Source organism: Bombus flavifrons, chromosome 2 (assembly GCF_040668555.2).
Source record: "Bombus flavifrons isolate JBK064 chromosome 2, iyBomFlav1_principal, whole genome shotgun sequence".
NCBI lineage: Eukaryota > Metazoa > Arthropoda > Insecta > Hymenoptera > Apidae > Bombus > Bombus flavifrons.
In genome coordinates this window covers 18,196,315-18,216,122 of record NC_138443.1, presented here as the reverse complement: position 1 = coordinate 18,216,122, position 19,808 = coordinate 18,196,315, and the positions used below count along the sequence as shown (strand labels likewise).

General features: G+C 34.3%; 1 protein-coding gene and 1 long non-coding RNA gene across 4 annotated transcripts in view; both read left to right on the top strand.

The window, feature by feature from the left end:
• The window catches only part of LOC138189935 (uncharacterized), a 45,461-nt gene extending 31,155 nt beyond the window's left edge, over window positions 1–14,306 (top strand). Inside the window, exons 3-4 of one of the 2 annotated variants that reach the window (XR_011176164.1) lie at window positions 13,381–13,627; window positions 13,713–14,306. This is a non-coding gene — a long non-coding RNA (uncharacterized LOC138189935). Of the gene's footprint in view, window positions 1–13,380; window positions 13,628–13,698 lie in introns of both variants that reach the window. The other variant, XR_011176165.1, reaches the window with a different exon arrangement.
• SLO2 (slowpoke 2) overlaps window positions 1–19,808 on the top strand; it is a 188,101-nt gene that overhangs the window by 57,468 nt on the left and 110,825 nt on the right. The gene's annotated exons all lie outside the window — the stretch shown is intronic.

Genomic DNA, 19,808 nt, shown 5'->3' with positions numbered 1-19,808 from the left:
ATGTTTTTCTTATTTTCACCACATTATGGTCCTACAGTTCGGGCGGAAAAGTAGGAAAAGTAGGAAACACGCTGTATAGAATCGAACGTGAAAACGCTAAATTTAGTCCAAACATTTATTGCAAATTTGGTGGGTCTTCGAGTCTTTACACGACGCGTCTCATTTAATAGCTTAGCGAACCAAAATCGTCGTGTTCTAACATATGGTACGCAGTTTAACCGATAGCGAGTTGGGACACAAAATGAACTGTTTCAATTCGATGCGCGTTTATCCCTTCTGGGTAGATTTTTACGGGACATAGAACAGCACGTGCGTGCCAATCGTAAGGGCGAAGTTCGCGTTCCTGTAGAAACGTCCGGAAGTGGCAAGAAGCTTCTTAAATAGGTCGAATCCACTCTCAGGTTTCCCTCCGTATCTCTTGAGAAGAGGTCGAAGCAGATGGCAAGAGCTAAATGGCCCGAAACAGTTGCGGTGATACGTGTTACTTCGTGCTGAAAACGATTCTACCACGGAATATATGTTGCTTCTCTCGTATAGAAATTCTGATCCTTGTCGTTAAACAGGGAAATGTTTCTTTGACATATTTCTAGGATTGTGATTGACAAATGGGAAGTAAGAAAGTGATTGGAGGGGATAGACTGTTTAATGATACATAGCGGAAGTTGTCCATCTTTTTATTATCAAGCATAAAAATCCAAATTAAAAAATTGTAGTATCACTAAAAAAAAAAGAAAAAAAGATACTGCATTAATCGTATTAAACTAAAAAATATTTCCTTAGTTAAAGTACCCTATTTTATTCATCTTTCGAAATATGGTAGAACGTTTGAAATTAGTCGTATTTTCTATCTTCTCAGTGAAATTATACAAGCTGTTGCGAAATAATGACTAACAAGTATTTTAATTAATGAAGAAAAACAAAGATTGCACAAAGAAGGTAATAAAACCGCAATTTTCCTCAATCTCGAAATGGTAGATAGAAGATTTTAACTAAGAACGAAGATAATATATTTTATATGTAGGACGAATAATTTTCGATAGTAGAATTTTTTATAGCGTATATTGTGCAAATTTTTCACGTATCGTGTACCATTGGTTGAAAATTACCGATGTACGGCATTTTAAGAATGAAAAGCATCGGTTGTTCTCATAGTCAGCTTCAGAATGGCTCTTGAATATGAATACTGTCACGATGATTAAAGTTAAACCTGTGACGATTCATTCTTGGTTGTAAATGTTTTTGTGACAATTGTTTCGCGATGATTATTCGTTGTTGGGCAAGTTCTGAAGAATTAATATTGTTTGTTTCAATCTGATGCATGAATTATTCGCACGATGGATGATCGCATCGGTCTCTATTGCCGTATTTTCGCGCAGCAAAAAATTTAATTTAAAGTTACAGTTGATTCAGAGAAATGTTGAGAATAACAAACCTCTAGTTAATGCTATTTGAACAATGCAATTATTATTCCTTTCATACTGGATGTTACGTATACGCAATATCACACTTAGGTAAATTATTTATTAATTAAACGATAAAAGTTAAACAAACACATACACGTTTGAAATGTTGAGAATAACAAACCTTTAGTTAATGCTATTTGAACAATGCAATTATTATTCCTTTCATACTGGATGTTACGTATACGCAATATCACACTTAGGTAAATTATTTATTAATTAAACGATAAAAGTTAAACAAACACATACACGAAATGAGAATTTATAAAATAGTTGCACACTTTTATAGTTTTTTAGTCGTAATAATCTTGACAATGCATTATCATAAATGGCGTTAAAGTGTTTTTATTCTTCTCGATATTTCAATTCTTATAATATTAATATATTTCGATTAGAGAAAAAATTTTCTTGTTCGATTTCAAATTCCTCAGTACCTTTAAGCGTTTGTTTCGTTTTAACGTTTCATATTTATCTGTACGTGTTTTGTTTTATGGAAACGCATTTATTTATTAATTGACTCGTGGAACTTCCTCCGTATAAACTGTTTACATAAATTGTAACAGAGAGTGCTTAGATTTAATAAAATTTAATAAACGTTTAAACAATTCACCGCGTATGAAACCACGTGCTCCTAAATTGTATCCTCGAATAAATGATTAATAGGTCCTAAACTATTCAAGCGGGAAACGTTACAGTCTAAATGTCTATTTCGCCTGACACCCAATGGTATACCCATTACATCAGTGATACTGTCATTCATTAAACCAACCGCTTTTTGGTTATCCTCTCACGTTTCTATTTCCGCTTAGCCGCTCCCTTATTTTCAATATCATCACGTATGCTCTATAGTTGGATTAAATTGTCCACGTGCGTTAACAGAATTCAGTTCATTCGCTATAGTTCGAAAGATATATTTACATAGTGACGTTTGTTTGACGTGACTCTTCTGTTACGGATTTTTACTTATATCTTTACTTTATTAGGGAGAATATTATAGTTTGGTTATCGTAGTTTATGACATTTTATTTTATAAAATGGCTTTTATGCTTATTATGGAATTATTTGAGTTAACGTTGCATTTATTAATTATATGTTTAAATATTCTGTCGTAAAGAATAGTGCAAAAAGTATGATATAACGGAAAAATTTATTCTTTCAAATGATTTAAGATCGTAGAATTCTCTTTCCATGGGACGATATTATTTTGACTTCCAAGAGGAAGCCTGTGAACATTTTCGAATCTACCCATATTTTATGCGAATCCGTGCTTCATATGAATCAATATTCAACTATTTGAAATTTCTTCTCTCCTAAGATGACGTTTTTATGATAAGCAGTCTTGCTGCGTAATTTTGATTTACGATTTAGAAGACACCATTTTTTGGTTGTATCGGAAAACCTTTTCTCAGCGGTAAAATTCAGCTTTTACACATTCGCATTAATTTTATAAACCAAAATCTTTCTAATTCTTCAAGGAGTCATCATCCAAGACATAAAAATTCCTATATCTTCAGAATTTGATGTCAAATAATAAACCTTTAATAGAAAGCACATATTAACAAAATGACAATGATAGAGATTTGAAGAACGAGATTCTGAAAGCACCAATGGTGTTAATTTCTAATTAATTTCTTTCGCGAATTTTAATTAACTTTCATTATTTCCATGCAATGGATTCGCACTCCTAAATAATTTTAAATCAATTTTTAATACTTCCGTACGATCCTTCTTGTTCAATTTCTTCTTATTATAATTTCTCTTTTTATGTAATCTGTCCTATTACCATTTTTACTTCAATGCGTGCGTTCTTTACAACATTCATCGATTTCTCTCTCAAAGCAATAAAACATTCAAACTCATATTGTGACAAAGTCGCAAATCGTACACACCACGCGCCAAAGGAAGAAAGTTTCGTAACAGTAGAAACAAGCTTCTAATAAATCCTTCTACAAGAACAAAGAGAGTGCCTTTATCTCTGGCTATCCGATCTCACCAGTAAACTCGTGAAATGTGTTAAGTCGGATAATAGTCTTTAAGTCTTTATCCCGGGTGTTTCGTAGCGGAATTAATCGTTGAGCGTTCGTCGTCGAGGCAAAGTAACCACGGTACACCGACGGTCGAGGATATACACCGTTTCAAAAGCTTGTAGGAGGCCAGAGAAATTGGCTTTCTTCGCGGTTCTCGCTTATTTGATCGACTGGTATTCAGGCCGCGTACTTTGCCTCTCCCCTTTTTCGTTAAATCCCAGTTCGACGTTGTGGAAACGAATTCAACGCGTGTCGCCGTCGTTTTTGGCCTGTAGACACGTCGACGAAGTAATTTGCAGGAATTTATTGGTACAACAGACATATTGTTCTCTTGATAGAGCTTGTCCTAATCTTACTGTCGTTTGTCATTTCGTTCTCGGCTAAAATAGATGGAATTTTGTGCCAGACTGATCAACCTCATATTTTTTTTCTATTCTGGAGGTACGATGTTGAAACGAAAGGTTACTCTACTGTGGACGTGTTGTTTTATAGTCTACTACTTGTAAGTGTTTTCTATGAGAACTTGGAAGCAGTGTATAGTATTTTTGAGTACATTATGAGAAAATCGTGTCGCGTTGTTACTGACGTTATTAAAAATAAGAAGTGTCCTAAGACCTTTAGGAGTAGGAGTACACGAATATTTATGTGAATATTGATATAAATATTGATTGTATAATGATCGCAAATGTGAAATTAGAGATTAGGTGAATTCGTTGTTCTTTCACGCGTAAAAGTTTCGTCTTAATTTCTTCTGTGTTAGAATTGCGTTATACAATAATTTATTGTTCCGTTTTTATAACTGTTTCATTAGTTTTCTAGATTAGATAAATCTATTTTACGTGTAGTTCATTTAATTACAAAACTTTTCCATTAATTATATAAGAAGGTCCCGCGCGAAGAAGCAGGAACGTCAACGTTTAACGAAGTTTGAGTTTAACGTTCTTTCGTATGCTCCCGTGTGTGCCCTTTATCACTGATTATGTTGTATTAATTTGAATAAAAATTTGCTGAATTCTACAGTAGTTAGAAGTAACTGAGACGTATACGTACTTTTCACCTTCTACAGTTTAATGTGTTCTGTATTACTTAAAATAATAAGTAAAAGTTGCAGATGATACAGCATAAAATGAAGAATAAAATGTTTTATTTTCATATTATTCTGAGAACATATGAAGTTGTGACATTGTATATGGGAAAATAAATGTTCGTCTTCAGGGAGATGCTGAAGCTTAACATTCCCTCTTTTTTTCGTGGACCCTTCGTGTGGAACATTTCTTCGTTTAACGATAAAATATAATGGAGAGAAAAATTGTTTTACGATTCCGTCAAAAGGATATAATAAATTGTTTATTTGCCATTGAAATTTAATTCTGACGCAATAAACGAGTTATTTTGTTTTTAACTCTGTTATTTTTCTATGAAAAGGTATTTAATTATAATTTTAAATACGTAAATGCGTGTTTTGTTTTGCTGTACAATTAGCAATTTTCAACGTTGCCATCAATTCATAGTCAGTTATCGAATGCCGGTTTTTTAGATTATAAATCTCAGAGTAATTTATTCAATTTTACCATATTTTCAACGAATATCAAAAAAGGAAAATGCAATTCATCGTAACATACGTATACTGAATGTGAATAAAATTTATAATGGGGATATTGGAAATTATTCATCGCCTGTTATGAATAATCGTATTTATGCGATTTTCGTATACGAGTTTAAACTTGAGAGAAGCGCCGTGAAAGTTGGGAACATAAATTCTGCATTTAGAGGAGGTTGTGTAAATGTTAAGTTCAACCTAGATTTGCCTCCTTCAAGACTGGTCATTTTTCATTAGAAAATGAACTTAGAGAATGAACTAAAGTTAGGAAGATGCTCGCGATGATAGTGTTTCAAGAGATATTAATCAAATTAATCCACGGCAAACAACAAGAAAAATGTACTTTCGGTAAAAAGTATACACCCGATAAAGTTACTATCTTTTCTTGAAGTCATTTCTACGTTAATTGATTTTTCACAACAGTCGAATCAATAATCCTCGTCGAGGTTAATCGTATGATTTTGTAAAAATTACACGTTAATCACGCTAATCAATTTAATATCCCCATTATAAATTTGATTAATATTCAGTATATGTTGGTACTTACATCAAAGAAAAATTCTATCTTGTTCGTAGGTTCGCATCATTTTCTGTGACAGTTTATATCAGTTATTTCAATTATAATATCATAATATAATATAATATAATATAATATAATATAATATAATATAATATAATATAATATAATATCTTTTTATAACAGTTTATAACGTGGAATCGTTCCTACAAGAGCTATCGCCAGACTCAACTAGAATAAACTGGGTTAGAAATTTACATTGAATGCAAACAAAATGCTGTCCGACAAAGACTCTCTCGGCTCACATTGCGTTCTATCTTCGCGAGAATCCTTTGGGAATCCGTTTGTTCCACATGGAATACCTGCCATACAATAGATTCACTTGAAAAAGTGTGTTCTCCTGTTCTTTCAAACACTATTCAAGCATAGAGTGTATCAATTTTTAAGAATCTACTTACATAACATAGTTTGGAACTCTGAAAAGATAACTTGTTAGCCATTCTTTTACTGGAATATACCGAAAGAAGACAAATGAGTGTTATAACTTTATCATCTGATTATGATACGTAAATATAGCGTAAAAGGTTCCTTGTAGGAAAATATGATGCTTGAGAAAATGTATTTGAGAAATCAAAATTGTAAGAAAAATGTTTTTGAAAAATCATTCAAAAGAAATGTCATCGTGTGTATGTTATATTTTTATAAGTTTAATTTACGAGAACGTATTCGATAAATAATAGCACAACAGTCAGAAGAAAAACTGTTTACTTTTTGGGAAAGAAGTAAAAAGGTCTAGAACACGATTACTTTGGATTGAATGGAAAAATAAACTGGGTTAAAAATGATTTAATGTGTTAACCTTTTTGACTTAAACATAGACCTACCCTACTCTATCCTTACAGTTGGAAATTTGCGTAACAAAAAAAAAAAAAAAAAAAAAAAATAAAAGAAACAAGAAAACCCTTACAAGGTACAGGAGGTAAAGTAACTTCTTCCTCGTCAATAGTTACGAGTCTAATATCAGGTGCTTGAATATGAATTTACGTGATCCTCGAGGTCTTCGAACTACTTGAAATATCGTTAAAGTTACCTTTCGCCGGAAGCCGTGTCTACTTCGAGTGGCCATTCGTGCAGTTCAAGTATCGTGGCCGAGTTACTCGTTGCACGAAATCGTCTTCAATCACACGGTGTGTTAAAACATCTGGCTGTTAGAAAAAGCTATAACTTCGTCCATTTCCTACTACCTAATTTTTATTTTCTATTTCTGCTTATAACCTTTTCTTTTTTCTTTTCTTTTTTTATTACGAAAATATTTGTACGTTCTTTTATCTCCCAATGAAGCATCTTTTTTTAGCAAACTTTGCAACGCATTTCGCGCCAGATGACGTTAATCTGTACAGTGAGCGATTTTTCGCGATAGGATAGTAGCTTCGACACGCTATGAATTGTTGAGAATGTCAAGCAATCGCGAGAATATAGAAATATAGGAATATTCTGAAATAGAATCTTGCGAGATGACCTAGACTTCGTGTCCATTCCATCCGAGACGATTTAATTAAGGATTGCATAATATCGGAGTGGGTCGCACTGATTGCCATCAGCCATTTTATCTTACGAGGGGTTTACTGTACGGTGCCATCGTGTCGGGATTCGTGATGTCAGAGAAGTGCACGTGTTCTCGCTATAAATTTACTTCCGTTGCTGGCAATGATGGAAGGCTTCGACACGCATGAAATTTGCATCTCCGGACGACATGGCATTGCATTTTTTATACAGACGGTTACCGTGACACGGTCCTTGAACGCAATATGGTTTTAAAGTAGGATCATCTGGCTAAAGCGAAGGGATTTGTGTCTTTAATGCTGCAGACGGATAAAATCGATTATAAAGATCGTGTCGTGATCTTTCGATTATAAATACATATTTTTATTTTATGAAGAGATAGATTAAAAAGACTTGTCTCAGATTTATTTGTCAATGTTAATGTAATTTGGTTCAGAGTGGAATTTTTATGAAACGTAATTATTAGAACACAAGGGTTAGTCTTATATACTGGTCGATTGATCAAAAGTATCGATCGTGTTAGATATGTAGTATATTTTATGCAAAAATACATATATCAGCAAAGAAGAGAAAATATGTCGGAGCCTATTTTCAAAATTTTTAAACCGAAACGTAAATTTGGAGCTAAAAGGGAATCCATCTTCGCATTTCTTCGTGGAAACAATTAACTTGATCTCGGTTGGCAAATAACATTCTATAAATATTTGTTTAATTTTCTACGATCGTGGAAGAATTGGACAGTATATTTTCGTACCAATTTTCTAAAACCCTAGTACAACAGAATATTTCCACGGAAAAGAAATATACGTTGAACTTTTTTACTGTTATTTTGGTTAGCCGCAAATTTACTCGAAGCCGAAGCAAACACGTTTTATTGCAAATTTTACGGAAGACCGAGGAACAGAAGCTTCTCGGAAACAATGCAGGCGAACCAACCGGTAACGTGTTTCACGAGCCGCGAGAGTTCAGTTTGCATCGTTAATCGTAATGTCGACAGTTATATGATAAACACCTCATCGCATCAGCCGCATATTTAAAGCCAGGCTTCGATCTTTGAGACGCTGTTTCACGAAGCGAGAGGCAGCATTTAGCTTTTGAAGTTTATAAATATTAGCGGACGCAATTTACTTCTGTCTGATCGATTTTTGGCCAGATGCCAGTCACATATTTACACCTGCAATTAAGGAGATCTTCGCTTATCCTGCAGAAAAATAGTCTGCAGAGCTTTCTCACAGTTTTATCATAGAGAATTGGCAATTTGTATTCTGTTCAATTTTCAGAGCTTAGCGTTCTTCTCCGTATCTGAACAGTATCTGGCGGATGAAGACGAATACTTTGGTTAGGATGATAGATAATCAAGTGGATAAATTTAAAATTTTAGAATTACAGTTGCTCACGAAAATATTCTTAATGAAGAGAATATGAATACTTGTAGAAATCTTTTATCAATACGCTATCAGTGTTATACATAACACTTTGAGATTTCATTAACACTACGAGACTCGAATATCATGATTAAGTATATTTTCTAATTTTTTCAAATAATTATAGTTTTGCTATAGATCATATAGGTAGTTTTCGCTATCAAATAATATATTTATTTATATCTTGAACTACATTTTTATAAAATCGTACTCTGGCTTGTTCATCCTTTGCAACAATAAATGCAGCATTTATCGCAGAAGTAATTAATATTTACTATTGCCATAGTAGCGCTATCCTTTAAATAGAAACTTTAAATGCCACCACTATGGCAACATCCGACGAAAAATAGTTAATTAATTATACTTATAAGAGGCAACGATACGGCTAGGCTATTACGATCAACGCTACAATGATTAATAAATTGCCGAAAAATTCTTTTATGTCCATGCCATGGCATTGATTTATCACTGTAGCAGTTCGCAACTGTTGTAGCTTGTTCGTTAAGTAATTCATCATGCCAGAGGGGGCACGATCAAACAACGTTTAAGTTAAACTACAATACAGCATTCAGCAAGCAAATAAGTCAAGTACGTTAAAATGAAAGAAGAAGTTTGATGTAGCGAGATGTAACGATTTTGAAACAAAAGAACGAGAGCATGCAGCATTTAACCCTTATTCTCCGCGTCTAAAAGTCACGGTTTCATAGAACAACGAGGCCACAACATTTTTTTTCTCGCACGTATCTTAGATCACATTGTAACTGGATATAATGACCTTTCTCTTGTTCTTTACACTCACGTACCAGCTCTTTTACAGGACTTTTAATCCGTGTAATCATCAAGCGTAACGTATAGTTTGAATAATTTTCTTCGATGAAAAAATCTTCATTTTGAAAAATGAAGCTCGAACCTGAACGTTGTCGCAATTTATTTTCATACCTATCCACCTTGTCGAGATTCCATTTTACTCACTTTGCGTTTCGTTGCCACGCCTGAGAAATATTGCAGAGCCGTTTGAAAGTACAAGAATTTGTATTTCTGTAACGTAGAGAAATTTGAATATGAAACTATGATACCAAGCCCCTCTTTCTACGGTGTCAGTGTTCGTAAATGCATATCGATATGCCGATAAAACGTCGTCCCCAAAATTTCATGCCTACTACCACGCGAAATATCGAGTTGTGTAACGAGTTCCTTTGTCTTTCGATATTTTCTGGAGTACCATTCGTAAGAAGGAAAATAAGGATAATAAATAAAGTTTATTTAAAATTTAGAAGACCTTAAAAATGTAAAAAAATAACAATACAATATCAAGGATCACTATTTTCATATTACTCTTTTGAAACTACCTAAACGAACTTATTAGACAATTTATATCCAGAAATCTTTATAAAAAAGAAAGAAAAGTTATGATGTAAAAAATTATAGAAAAATCCACGTTCAAACTATCTCCCTAAAGTGTCAATTTGAACAATATATTGAGAAGCAAATTTGTCGCTTTGTACACACCCATCCGACAAGCTTCTCCAAAAGGTTAGAACACAAAGAAATATCGTCTTTCTCGTGTAAAGTGCCCTTTTGTTCACCTGTGTGTATCACGTAACGAACATGCTATATATGTATAAAGAATACACGATTGCAGTGGTTTTAAGATATATGTATTTAAGGATCGACTCTGCTATACCCAGCTTTTATCATCAACTCGTAGATAAAAATAGGAGAATTTCGAGAGATGTAGGAGGATCCTCGATTTATGGCGGTGCACACGGTGTAATATAAGACCACATGAAATGCCGAAGAAAATAAAGGACGAACCCTTAGGAAAGCTGCGTAAGGGATATCTTCGTTTAGGGTTTTTTCACGCCAGGATAATTTTGTTCCTAGCTATTAGAAATTTAGCATTGTTACGAAAATTCAGAAATTACACTAACTCAAGTATTAGGTTGTCCGAAAAGTTTCTTTCGTTTTATAAGGAAATAATGGACGCACAATGTTTTTGTTTTATATTAGTTTATTGAATTATGCACGAACATAATAATAGAAATAGAACGAAATGGATCTCACCTAATTCAATAAAACAATATAAAACAGAAATTGTTGTTCGTCTAGTATCGTTTTACGAAACGAAAGAAACTTTTCGGACAACCTGATACAACACGAAATTAACAGTACCGTATCATTATCGTTATTAATTAATAGTAACGTATTATTATTACGCATATATGTACATTATAACTGTTGTTTCTAACTATCAAAACTTTCTCTACGTTTAGGTATATTTCTAACCACTAAGCCTATTGTATTAATAAATATACTAATACTTTATGTAAATGTACTAATATTTTAATGGCATTGTATTTTTATTTAATAACGACAAAGTTGAAGTTCGTCACAAAAATGTTAATAAATACAGTAACAAAAAATCGAAAGGGAATGATACCCAATACCTATCGACGTGCGAATCCCGTTTCGAGGCTGATCTGAAAGAATGTCGATTGCTGAGGAAAGAAGCGGAAAAAAGTCTCGTGAAATAGTCCTGGGGGAACTTCAACCGTGTGTCTGAAGAGCTGCTTATTAGTGGAAAGATTCTCGGGCATTCGATCGACCCAATCGTGACGAGCAGGTATACCTAATCAAATATTTTCGCGTGACAGCGTCCTACACGAAACGTTCTCGATTTCATATACTACAATTGCAAATGGAACGTATATGAGATACGTTCTATAAAACACGATGGTGACGGGAAAATGACTCGTCTCTATCAAAGAAGGGTTGCTACGGAACAAATATTTGTGTAGGCATGTTTTTTGTTACTCGAAAGCGTTGTTCTTTTTTCTGAAGTTACGCCCAATTGTTACGCAACGTTTGTTTTACACGAGGCATTTGCGTTCCGAAGGGAATCCTTTACTTTTGCTTCGAAATGAGTAAATGTTTGGAAATGAAGTTTCAAATAAAAAGACAAACATTGAACTTACTAAAAATTCTCTTACGTTATAATGAAATATAGATGAATGTAAAGATCAAATAATGAAAATAAAATAGAAGAAAGGAATATTTCAGATGAAAATCGTATTAGGGAGGGAGAAACTGTAATGGCTTGAAAAGTAGATATTTTCAGAAATTTCTTTTACACTGTCGATACAATTAAACCAGTTTATTTTTTATTATGATCAACGTATATTGTATTAGGCAAATTGTATAACGTATATCGAAGAGTATACAAAAATACCTTAAACTAATTTTGTCTATTCGCTTCTGATATACTCTTCTTTGAAATATCTGTCGTGAAAAATCAGTGGTCTCTCATCGACAATGACGCGATTAATTTAAAAATCTTCCATTTAATTCGTTTCAGACTTTTTCTGTGAGCATTAGATTAGAATGCTACGACGTATAATTGTAAATTATTATTATTGTAATTATAATTGTTCATTAATGTTCTATGACTCTTGCAAACAATCTCTGTCAACTGTTATTATCTCCATTCTCTATCATTATCTTGCGCTAGATCGATTTTCATATTTCATATGAAACCAACTGTGTACAAATACTTATAAATTGACATATACACTGTAACATACACATCCATTGAGTTTTAATTACTGAAAACGAATAATTAATGAAAACACAGAGTAACAGCATATTTAAAAAAAAAAAAAAGCGGTTAATTTATTTCTACACGGTTTTCTCTCCACTACTGGATTTCCGAATAAGCCCTTAAATCTCTGGACGTCCTCTGAAACTGATCCCCGCGTATCCTCGATACCAGCCGCTGCTTTATTCTACAAGGTCGCATTAAGCCGCCGGCATTGAATATTCGCACGTTAGAAACAGTGGGAAACGAATCGATGGACATGGTCGGACAAGTTAATTGTCCACGATTTATTAAAATTTTAGCGGGTCGCTGATGTCAACGAGGGAAACGGTGTAGCCCTCGGTTGTCGCTGTCAAACTTCGGCTACTCGAAGTTCGGGTTTTGGCGAGCCGTGGTTAACGTGAGTGTACGCCGTTGCATGTTCCGCAGAATGTCGTGTACGTACTATTTACGACGTGTCTTCGAGGCTCTACGCGACGACACGACGGATTGAAATGTCAGGTTCCCTGGTTATGCGCCATAACGAATGTACGTTTGTGCGTTTATGGACGACATACGCTCCCTAATTAGCATGTTAATATTTTATCGTGCACGGAGAGATCACGCTAAGTTTACAGCTAATTATTTATTGCCTATTCCTTTTTATATTTTCTTTCTTGCAATTTTTTCCTCCGTTTGGTACTCTTTATTCGCTGTTTACTGTGTATTCGTTAGATTAGACCTTGTTTTCGTTAGATTTGCGTTGCATGATTCTCTGCTGGAAGACGTGTTCACTGGGATGATCGATGCGAACGAGCCTTCTCGAGAAGAAATCTTTCGACTAAGCGACTTTCATTTTTAGAGAGGTCACTTCTAGGCGACGTTCTGCATTATTCGTTATTCGCGTAGTGTGACGCCGATATGGTACAATGGCGTTTCGAGTCGTTTTTTTACACGTTGTTGCGATATTCGCAAGTATCGCGCTTCCTTTAAAAGTTTCTAAACGACAAAGGTTCTAGCAAAATTGTTTAAAGCCTCGGTTTTACTCTAAACGCAACTCAAATCGTATCAGCGTTCATTCGTGGCACGAAAATTCAATTTCGCTTGGAAAGAAGGCTACTCGGAAAAGATTCGTTCGCACGAAAAGAGTGGATGTACGCTCTCGTCGTCCCGTTCATCAGCTCTCTGATCGTATATACTCGCCCCTCGGAACAGAGATGTCAATGTACTTCTTCCGGTTGCACAACCTGCGCCGTCAGGCGGAGGAGGTACGAAAAAAGCGGCAGAAGGGAAGATCGAGTCAAAGTGGTCAACGTGGGACCAATTCTACGGACCAATCGCAACCGACAGCCGGATCCATGCACTGTTGCAACAGGGTCCATCGGGGCCCGAGCAAGCTCTTCGAGCGTGCCCCATTGCAGCCCAGCGATTCCCTCGATGAAATAGCTTTTCAAATACCCAGGTAACATTTTCCAGTTGCATGATACATACTGTCAATTTGTTCTGGTTTTTTTTTATTATTATTATTTCTAGAAATTTTTCCGTAGAGTATTTTTGGCCGAGAGTGAGGAATGTGTAGATTTTGACGTAACGGAGAAGTTGAAATATGAATATAAATGATGCGTGTAGGTGTAAAAAAAAAAAAAGAAATGTTCGCTCTAGTGGGAAAATTCTGACAGAATATGGTAAAAGAATATACAATAGCAAGTACATAAATGAGAGAAATAATAATACCAAATTTAACTCGATGTAATTTGTAATTACTACAGAAAATTAAACTTCGAATACTATTTCTTATGTATAGTGCTACGAAGTATAAGAAATATACTTTCAAATCTTCTATTATAGAACAAGAAATCCAAATAGAATGTTTACTGGAATTATTTATTTTGGTTCTAAATTCATTGCAAGATACAGCTGCGATTGTAAATACCAATTAGAGGGTAATTAATACAATCTGACATATTTTTTATTATTCTAATTTTATAATCTAAATCTATAAACGCGATAAAGGCCAAAAGCCAATAATGTTCAAGTGATAAATATAATTGATAAAATTAACAGAAATTGGTTTCATGTGTCTATTGGAAATCTTCATAAATATAAAAATATGAAATATAACAAATAAAAATAATTTAGACACCCTATATAAGAGCTTCTACATTGATCTCCTTCCTTATCTCTTGAATAATGTGCTTTGGTTTAATTATTAAGAATTATTAAGAATCTATACTTTTTACACGTGATGTCTCAATTTAGAAAGGGAAGGGATATGAAGGTTTATGAAAATCGAGAAAGTGTTTTCTCATAAAATAACGGCACGTAAAATAAAACGTCTATTCCTTGCGGCTCTCTGTGTAGTAAGAAACGAGGAACGTACGTAAAAGCGTTTCAAAGAGAGATATTTTCTTAAAATATTCTCCTTGCTCTCCCAATTTAGGACTAGTCGCGAATTTATTTACTATGTATGTTTGAATATCTGGAAATCTTTTGATCTTGTTTACGAAGCTTAGGATTAAACGTAACGTTGGTTTGTTTGTATAAGCTATATAAAATTGTAACTGAAGTCTCTAATGTATGGATTAATATTTTTATTTTTCAAGAAATCATTTTCTAAATATATTTATTAATTATTTAAAAAAATATGAAACGATGATTGGGATATTTAAGTAAAACATCGTGATATTGTAACTATTTTTAATGTTTTGACAATTTTAATGAAATAGAATTGATACAGTACTGTCATAATATTCGATAGAATATTATAAATCCTCTGTTCTTGTTTTTAATCTTATATATCCAAATATTTTAAATACTATAGAAAATCTGTTTATATTCAATGACAGAACGAAGCATTACCGTTTCCAAAGATAAACAACAAATACGACAATAGAGTTTCGTTTTGTTTTCCTTGTCGTCTTCTTTTTTTTTCGTGAATATAATCTCAAACTTTTATTCCTATTTCATTCCTTCTGTAGCAGATATTTTGTAGTCGATTAAGGTTAATAATCTAAAATATATCGGTTCAATATTTCAGTATAGATACATCAATCTTTTAGCCACATATGAAAAGCAAATAACGTGAAAATTATTTCTTTTCTATTATTATACCTACACAATGTTGCTAAACTCATTAAAAATCAAATATTACATCATATTTCGAAATTAATGCGTTGGAAAGCGACGAACAAAGCCTCTCAATCTCAGGATATTCTCGATAAAAACAAGCCACGGAGACATTTTAATAACTTTTATCGCCTGCAAAGTACAAGATTGAATTGCGAACGCATCTTATACCTAGCAAATGGTCTTATTGTTTACACTCGGATATCGTAACACCATTTATCAAGCACAGTTAAGCGTACTACAACTCTGGCAGGTTGTTGTTCTTCTTCATTCATCAGATACTGTCGCCTAATGGACGTGTCATCTTTTCCCCATAAATTATGGACATTACTTTTCCTCCCTTTGAAGCGTGCCAGACTCCCTTGGAATTCTAAGGGCGCTCTCTACGCTCCAGATCGACGGGGGCATGCGATTTTCAAGCCTGCACTTTTACGGACCTGATTCAGACCACTTACGATGCGGACTTTATCCCCCTGCCTCGACGCTCGTGTTAGATGAAAAGTTTAAGGCGGCCCGTGGGCAAAGGGGACGCGCGAAACGGTCAAAGGTCGAGATGAAACAACTTGAAAAGGCAAGCTGTGGCTTTCGTTGAATTGGTCGCTTGGTGATGCAACTTGCCAGGACCGAATACAGGCTTCATTAAATCGTTGATGATGGACACGATGGGTCACGGCCTTTGCGCGATTCGACCCTGAAAATTTCGATGTTTTTATTGAAAGGTTGTTTAAACACGCGTGACACCCATTGGTGCATGATTTTCAAAAGGTTTTGAATGAATTCAATTGTGACGATCCGGGGGAAAAAATAGTTTTTAAAAGAGTTACATGTTGAAAGTTACTTTTCGCAACAAATGGTATTAACACCTACGAGATGTTGTGGGCGTTAGCCATGTTAAATTCTCAATATATCGAAGGAGAATACGACATTCACCATCGACTTGTTTTTAGTTTATCACGTTAACTCGAACATATCTCAGTCTCTTTGTAATATTTTCCATAATAATACCAGTTTTCTTTTATGTGAGATGGAAATTGAATTGAATTCAATTTAAAATCCATAAGTGACAAACAATTTCTATTTTGCAATATATGTACCTATAACTGTTCGAATACTTCGTAACATTCAAGTTGATAATATAAAGGGCGTTAATATTTTGCAAAACAACGTTATTTTGAGATACGATACAAACAGAAATTCTGAGATATCTGGATTAAGTGTTATTTATTGAAATTTTCTATGGAATAAGCGTCTCAATTACAAATTTATTCACATATTACGATTAACTATGTTTTCACTCCATTCGGTCTTATCGATCGCAGATTGCAACGTAACGACCAATATCGTAATGTTTCGTTTCACAATTTTTCATCTTATCGACAGTTTAGTGTCGACGTTCAACACGTGCATTCAGTTGAATCGCGTAAACTCCATTAAAGTTACTAGCATTCTCGCTGGATTAATTGCGTTTCCGTGCTTCTCCAAGAAGTAAAAGAAGTAACTCTTCTAATTATAGAAACTCTTACGAGCGCAGGAAAAGGCGGAGTATTATAATCTTCCTTAATGTTAAAATCGAACTGGAACGAATTGGAAACTGTTAAAGGGAATAAAAGGAAATAAACGCAAATAAAGGAAATATCGGACTTCGGCTGGGATGACACTGCTTTTATACCTTCAATGTAAAACGGATATCGTTAATACGAGTATCGAAAATTTAATAATATTTTAATAGAGTATTAACACCCTTTATATTATCAAGCTGAATGTTACGAAGTATTCGAACAGTTACGGGTACATATATTACAAAATAGAAATTGTTTGCTTTCTGCAAAATGCCAAAGTCTACTTTAGCAACGTTTAGTCCCTTTTTGGAACGAAAAAGTGTATTCTAATGGAAGCCACCAAATATTTGTTCATCCGTGTCTTATACGATATTTAAGGAACCGTTTTCGATAATTGCCGCCTTAATAACCGAGACACGTCCAAACGAGGATCGTAAAAAAAAATAAAAGAGGAAAGCGTAGCGATTAGTAACACTCCCATGTAAATTAATCATTCACACGCCCCTTTAATAGAACGATGTTATACCTCACGTCAAACCCAAGTTCCTCCATAAGGATACAAAATTTTCAAACGTAACTGAATAATTTCCGCAGAATCGTAATAATTTTTCAAAAAAGGAACTTACAACGTTATTAAAAAATTGCAACATATTTGCAGAAAATATATTAATTCCCAACAAAGTATATATAACTATGAATCCCGATAAAATCTTTACTTTCGAAATTACGCGAATAAACACGAAATTACTTGCCGAATATATAATAAGCGTAATTCCCTCGATAAACATGTGCCTCGTTTAATTATACAAATACCATTAGCTAGGCAAATTACCAGAGATCACATTACTACAACCGCATCTTGATTTTACATTATTGAAATAAACCTCTTATCGCCAGTAACGATTTTGACATTTACACACATACGTTCAGGAAACTCCATTATTTAACAAACCGCGCAAATTAGGTCGCTCATCCACACTGTCTGTATATAATATCTGGAAGTGGAACTTCCATTGGAAAAGAGAAAACAGCGTCCTATTCAGCTGAAACCGCTTAAGTTGAGGAACAGAGATTCCGGGGAAATTATAGAACGGAAATGCTACCGAGCCTCGTTAACATCACTTCTCGTTCCTCATCTCGAAATCACATCAGAGTGCACATAAATCGATGGTCGAATCCGATGGACCGTTGATTTGTCTCGGGCATGCCAAGCAAAGAGGATGGATGCCTGTACCAGTAAAGGGAAATAATGGGTTTTCGAGTGGCATGACAACACGAAACGAGAATAATTCTACGTTTATACAGGGTGTCTGGTACCTAGTGGTATATTTGTGCAAGGATAATTTCTCACGAAAAAATAAGTCGCAAATGAACGATAAAATTTCTCATTTGAGGTTTCGTTTTCGAGAGAAAAAAAAAAAAAAATGATTTTGAAAGTCTGACCGGTGTAATAGTTGTAAATTTCGATTTAACGGATTTTTGTCCTTGTTTCTAATTGTGTTTATAAACGTGAGTAACGTCAAAAAACTTTGTTCTGTGTTTTCGAATCAGCTTTTGACAAGGGATCGCTCGTTGTCTGATTGTACTATTGTTACCAGACACTGTGTACATCGCGTATCACGCGGTTTCGTTCACGTATGACGTGCATGACAAACTAAAATGACGGGATCGAAGCAAGGTGCACGCTGGTATGACACAGAAAATCGAAGAGCTTATCCCCTCGCGTGAAACACGAAGCCAGAGATTCAGTGAACCCGGACCACTTATCACACCTCTGCGACAGATGATCGTCTCACCCTCGTCAAGCGTCCGTAATGAAGCGAACGCTCGAGATAGGTCCGGCAGATAAAATCCCCCGAAGATTTATATCAAATGCAGGATCTTTTGCTGTGTGCCGATTCCAATTATGGAAACGAAATTTATTCTGAAAATGCTTGAAAATTTTCCAGAATTTTTCTTGATTATTCTTAATTATCTTGTGCGATCAACCGAGATCTCCGACTCTGTTGTGGTTTCGTCTTTAAAAAATCTCTCTTCGTTTTGAAAATTAACTTTTTACTGTTGGTTAGGAAAATTGATTAGAAAATCGAATACTACCGATAAGATAAATTTATAGTATCGTTTGTTTGTTGGAAAAACAGATTTGGAATGATTTCTCGATCCTTGTTCTATAGCAAAGTATGATAAAAGATTTATAGTCTGTTTGCCACGCGAAAATATTTTGAAACTAGAGCACCGATGTAAACTATACGGTATACAGGCTGTCTAATAAAATTCTTGAATCTAAAAAATCTAATGAAATTTTTTTATCTCTAGCTCATCTATAGCTATTTTTATATAGATATTTTTTTTATCTCTATCTTAGATATAGTTTGTCTTAGATATTTGTTTGTTTGGATATAATAATAAATCATGTTTATTAGACACATTGATCGATATACCAACCTCCTGATTCAGTATCCTGGAATTTGAAAGAAAAGTAAAATCTTAATAGTAATCCAGTAAAGAATCTGAAGGTAATAAAGCAGCTATAAAATAGTAACGTTGATAATAGAGGTTGTCTAGAGTGTTTTTATAGCAATTTTACTAACGTCGTGCATGAAAGAAGGAGAAGAAGATAATTTCAATGGAAGCTGTGGCAACTTCTTTCGCTGCTGTCGTTTCATCGTACGTGCCAGCGTTCGATGATAATTAAAAGGATTTATTAGAATCATTTTTATCATGGAAAATGTAACGATATAACAATTGAAATGCTTTTATCGTGCCTTTCTTGCGATAAAGAACTTTAAAGATTCCAATCACGCTGGTTAAGCGTCGAAGAGCCGAGAATAATTGCTTTAGAAGTGCAAACGAAATTTTATCCAATTTTTTCTGATTTATTCGCGAAATGTCGCGCAAGATCGTTTTAATTCATTTTGAGAGATTTTAATTACGAAGTGACGCCAATGTCCTTCAGTG